This window comes from Stegastes partitus, unplaced genomic scaffold (assembly GCF_000690725.1).
Source record: "Stegastes partitus isolate 25-593 unplaced genomic scaffold, Stegastes_partitus-1.0.2 Scaffold44, whole genome shotgun sequence".
In the NCBI taxonomy this organism is placed as follows: domain Eukaryota; kingdom Metazoa; phylum Chordata; class Actinopteri; family Pomacentridae; genus Stegastes; species Stegastes partitus.
The window spans coordinates 59922-65921 of NW_007577775.1; positions in this window are offsets into that span (position 1 = coordinate 59922).

The following is a 6000-nucleotide window of genomic DNA, read 5'->3' on the forward strand; positions in this document are numbered from 1 at the left end:
CACATTCCACACCACGTGGAAATGTTGGACAACTTTGCAGCAACTCTAGATGCTAACTGTAATTTCGGTTAAATGACTCGGAATCACAAAACAAAATCTAGCATTAAAAGCTTCTAATTAAAGGGCCCCTCTGTTACGGTCCAACAGCACTGTACATGCACAGAATGCCCTCTTCTTTTCTTTTGTTGCTCAGGCGTGGGTTGTCAGATTGCATGTATTCTGGCTGTGTGAGAGGAAGGCAGGTTTGGTAAAAGCTGCAGAAGCCAGCAGTGTGACCTGACGCTGGCCCCTGCCCTACGCCCAATGGGAGTGAAGCTCTGTGGCAGGGCGCCATGGCTGACATGACAGCTCCTGCTGGGAGAGGAACAGACAAGGCACAGCTCACTTCTAATCCCCACCAGCCTGGGTTTTTTGCCAGGCTAGTACCTCGTCTGCGATGCTGCACAGAACCTTGACCAGAGGAAGAGCCCTGCTGAGCGTCGTGCAGAGAATATAGTGTGGTGAATGATGTATAGCCAGGGAAAAACGTCCGTGGAAGCACGGAGATATTTGCTCACGCTTTGCATGGGAGTCGGTAAATCGGTCATGTGTGCAAGACGCACATGCCGTGACATGCTTCAGATAGCATGCCATACACACAAAACTTAAGATGTTGCCTTTGGGGCACAATGCCCAAAGCAAATACTGCAGATCTCTGAAAAGTTGAAGAAACAAGGGCAAGGCATTGAGGGGCTCCCTGTAAGCAATTATCCTGGCATGCATACACACACTCATACAAAGACTACGGTCAGTCAGTGGTGAACGGCTTGACTCCTCAGGCTCTGCTTCTTCAAACACACCCTCTTCCTGTTTTCATAAGGAGAGAACAGGAGTAGCAATGGAGAGAAGGAGGAGAGACACAGCAGGGTGAAGGTGAGACTGAAGCATTATTACTCAACAGCCAGAGAGAGGACAGAAACCTGCACAGATCAATGTGTCTGGAGACGGCGGGATTATTAGAGCTATTGTTAATAGTCAGTCTATTGTTTCAGTAATTTTTAAAGCACGAATACCAAACATACTCTGTGGTCAGAAGATTTGTTGTTGCCTTGGTCATATAAACTCATTTTGATAAAGGATGAAATCTGCAAAGCTTTGAGATGACGATAGAAAGACAAAGATTGAGCCAAACTAAATATACTCTGGATCTGCTGATAACAGTTATGAGAGGTGAACATGAGCAGCTGGCTGTCAAATAAGTCGACATGAGTAGTGATAATGAGCACAACTGAGGGAAGGAATAAAGGAAAATCTAACACGACTAGTGTCAAAGATATAAAAAAGATGTTTGGCAAGGGGGGATTAAGTGATGCAAAAATATCTCAAGGATAAGAGGATGCAAGGGAAGGGATGAGTAAGGCAATTCAATGTGAGTGTGCACTGATAGGGGGACAGAGGTCATGAGCAAAACACACAACATAATGTCTGAGTAATGGTCCCAGTACACTCAAAGCCAAAACTTTGGATGCTTCAGCCTCATAGTTTTCCCACATAAAAGCGGAAAAGAAACAGAAACCAGTGGTGCCTTTAACCGCTGGCTTTTACCCACAGACGTAAGGCGTGCAGAGTGTATGCCAACAACATCAAGTATTTTACAAAGCAGGGGAAATACCGGGACATAATTGCACCAACATGAAAGGCTCTGTAAGTTGGAGTATTCGTATCAGAGGGGGTACAGTGTATGGTTTTTAATGCCCCACAGTGTAGGAAGTGAAATACATCAAAAGACTGTCACACTGCATCTCTGTTTTGCTAGCGTCTCGGGGAAAACTGTCCCTCTCTGACGAAGATTATTAGCTCCCCTCATAACAAAACAGTAGATTAGTCACGGTGTGAACCAGAAGATCCACAAAGTCTCTTCCTGAACCTTGAAAAGTGTCACTACTGTTTTCCCAGTTGTGTGTTGTGGGTACTTTTTCTCTCTCTTTTTTTTTTTTTTTACTGTGGGGGACATCCTGTCCATAGGAGGCTGCTGTAATGTAAAACTGTAAATTGAAGCTCCAAACATGGGAGTAATCAGCAGAGTACAGTACAGTATTCAGCAGTGTGAGAAACTGTACAGGCTGGTCAGGCTGCTCCTGTCGTCACACCGAGTGGATTCTATGGTAGTATGACTTCCTGAGGGGCCCCTGGATCCTCTGCAATCAGTCATAATCACACTTTCAGCCATGAGAGTTCAGCTCATATCTGAAAACGTGCCAGAGACGCACCATCAGGTCATATGATGCAGTTCAGGTGGAGATTTTACACACACAGCTCGCTAAAGGATTTCTGAGGAATTAGCCGAATAAACAGAGGGTTTCACACTTTCATCATCTCGAGCTGATCCTTTCACGAATGGAGCTGAATGGATGAAGTTGGGAGCAGGCAGCAGGGCTGGAATAAAGAGCCTGAGTGCATATTTCTTTTTCTACCCCCTGCACCTTGTGACTTTTTCACCTCCTCTCAGAGGTGAGCAGGGCCTCCTGGTCTGACCATAGCAACCTCTCCCATGACATCAGAGTGATATCTGAAGCATGCAGGCCTGGGGAGGAGAGAGGTGGAGCCCCAGCTGGACCACTTCCACCTCGCCATCTGGGTCCAGGCCGTGCTACAAAGAACTAACACACGTGTGCTGCAGCCACCCATGGATCCATCCAACCAACACTGGATTATTCATACTTGAATGAGCTACTGTATTTTACACATTGTGGCTCATGTATGACTTTAGAACAAGAGGTAACTGATGTGATTTTGCTAAACGGGGTCAGAGTTCATGTTGATGCAACTCTAAGTGGGATTTACAATAGTTAAAGGATGCTTAACTGTGGCCAATTTAGTAAATCCCCTCAAGTATCAGATAACACGTGGCTAAATATAATTGCTTTTTTTCTCTCTGAAGTGAATCTTTTGCAAGTGAACACAGCTAATGTGTCTGAAAATAGATTAGGCGAGAAGAAGAAGCTCTTGTCTACTGACTGTTTTCCATTTCATAGCTGATGAGTAATAGGGTGTAGCAAAATGCAGGAGTTTGGAAGATCTTTTTACTGCAGCATCAAGCCACTGTGCATAATTAAAAACCTGCTTTTGTTGACCTCTGTCTGAAAATAATGGCAAATAATCACTTCAGGGTATACTGTTTGCAATTAACAGCTTGCTTTCAGTATTGGCTCTGCACCACCAGTTCCATTAGTGGCCACTTGTGCTTCATCTTGTCTCAAAGGACCCTTTGCCATTAGACATCAGTGTTCCAACATAGCTTCTCTTGGGTGGCAAATTCTCTGTAAGATATAATTATTCACAGCAGGTCACGGTTAGTTTCATGCCTGTAAGATGCATGTCACCTGTTGTTCGCACAGCCAAACATCCCTACCAGGCCTGCTGTTCCCTCAACTCTTCCTGTGCTACGTCTTTGATCAATAATTCTGTGGCTACCCGTCAGCCACCAATATGTGCAGCAGAGAGGGGCCCATTGTCATGTAATTACAGGCCTACTACTCTATGACTGAGCCAGTGCCTGGGTGAGTGTGATTAAAAGTCAGCTGGCGCATGCTAGTGGTTCTTTCAACTGGAACCAACAGCTTGGAAACACAGCACAGCCAAACAAAGCTGTGTTCAGCACGCTCCGGCTGGGCCTGAGGTTTAAAATGTTATTGGTGGTGACGTTCCTCTCAGATGGGGGTTCACAGAAGTTGGAAGTAACGTGATCAAGCACCTAATTTGTGATGAAATTGAGAGCACCTGTGACATCTGGAAGAGCTGAAGCTGATCATAAGAGTTCATCTTGAGAGCGAGAGGAGCCAAACCTTAGGACAATAGCATCATGGGAGGGACAGTGGCCGGTGAGGACACGTGCAAAAAGCCAAGACCATTGTTTGATTGAATGAAGTAAAAGACGGAAAACATAACAGGATCCTGAGAACTCAGGTTAATATGCTTCCATGTCCATCTGGTTTTATGCCTCTGTACCGGTGATAGCCGTGGCCAGAGGCATTATATCTTCAAATTGTACGTCCATCCCGTTCTCATGAACTCAGCGACGGAATTTCTTGACATTTGGCAAAAACATTCACTTGGCCTTGAGGATGAACTAATTTGGTGGCTAAAGGTCAAATGTTCAGGCCACAATAGACATTTGTGGCTGTAACTCAAGAATTCATATGCTAATCATGACAAACTTTACACAAACATTCAAGGAGGATAAAATAACAAAGTGATGGCATTTTGCAATCTAAAAGTTCAAAGTTCAGCTTCAACGTGACATCATAATGTCCTGCAAAAGCCCTTTTCTGGCCATTATTCAGTGTCATAACTAAGAAACAGAAAGAGAGATTCTGATCACAGTTTTTATGATCAGATATTGAAATGGCGACACACCTTGAAACTGAGGAGATTGCACAGATCTTCAGTGCTGCCAGGTTGAATGTGTGTGTGTGACGCACATCAGTCTTTATACACAGATGAACAAATCCTCAATAACATCACCCACAAGCTTCCTGAAGAGCAGTTTTAAAACTCAGTGTGATGGGTCTGGCCACTGCCATCCGTTCCCGACTCTGTCTAACTGCTACATAATCCAAAAATGAGCAAAGAGTTGGAGTGTGAGTGGAGCTGAGGCGGGCCGTGCAAACATCATACCTGGAACTGCATTTGGACACATTTGGCACTTCCATGCAGGCTTCATCTGTGAAACCTGGAGTTTGCTGCTTGGTAAAGTGTCCACTTTTACAATGTGTGACCTCTTTGCATTCACATCCATATTTGAGGCATTGTCTCCTGTCCTGACAACTTTACTTAAAACTCAACAGCTATAACCCTAACTCTATTTCTAGTTACAGCATGTAAAAGGACCACTGCAGAATGCAAACATGCCACAAAGAGAAAACATGTGTTGAGAAGAGCATAAATAATTTCACAAACTATTGCAAAGAAAAAAAAAAACACAAAACAAGTGCAAAAAGAGACAAAATGACCACAAAGATACAAAACAACTACAAAGAGATGCAAAGTGACCAGAAAGACATACAGACCTTAAAGAGAAACAATTAACCAAACAGGAAAGCACAATGAACACAAATAAATGCAAAAGGACGGTCAAAGAGACATAGATGTTGAAAAGGGGACACAGAATGACTACACAAAGGTGCTAACCACATGTGTGTTGTTTGAAATTATTTTGTGACTTGTTCAGACTGGCCATCTTGCTGTTATGTAGAGTAAGTGGGGGGCCTTTTACTTGTCTGGAACCAGGGGCCCATTGTCTCATGTGTGGCAGCAGATATCAATAAAGTTTTATTTGATTTACAATGCTACAGCAGATCAGTGAACGATGGCCACCAAGACTTGAGCCTACATGTAGTCCACAGTAAAGGTACTGTACAGTAGTGGATGGAGGAGGACTTTTCCTGAGGGAACTCACAGGAACCACCTTCTTTATTATCTTTCCTGCTGTTATCGCTGGCAGCGCCTGCTTGCTCTCTACTTTCCTTTCTAATCTCCACGGCCAGTACGGCCTGCACGCTATCCCGACATAACTCCTCTTTCTCAGGGCCCCACTCTTGCATATATCTACCTTCCTGCGAGGCCAATCCTCTCACATTACACTGCAATTCTTTAAAAAGCATCACATAGAACAAATTAAGGACTTGGTGTGTTGAGAAAATGGAATCACTTTTGACCCCACTCAGTGAGCGAGGTAATAAAAGATATGCACCGTATCTGTTTAGTGCTCCTTATAATTGCAGTTAAATAAAAAGGTCAGACTCAATTAAACATCTCTGACTCGCTCATCTGTTTGTGTGTTTGTCCGTGATTTGAAATTAGTGATTTCCTCTCATCTGCAGCAATCATGTTCTTACATCTATCATGATCTGAGGCCCAGAGCAGATGTAAGTCTGGGGTTGAGTTTAGGTGACAACAGCACACACACGCAATCATGGCCGCAGCAAGATTTATGATATGGTATAATGAGTTCATATTAAT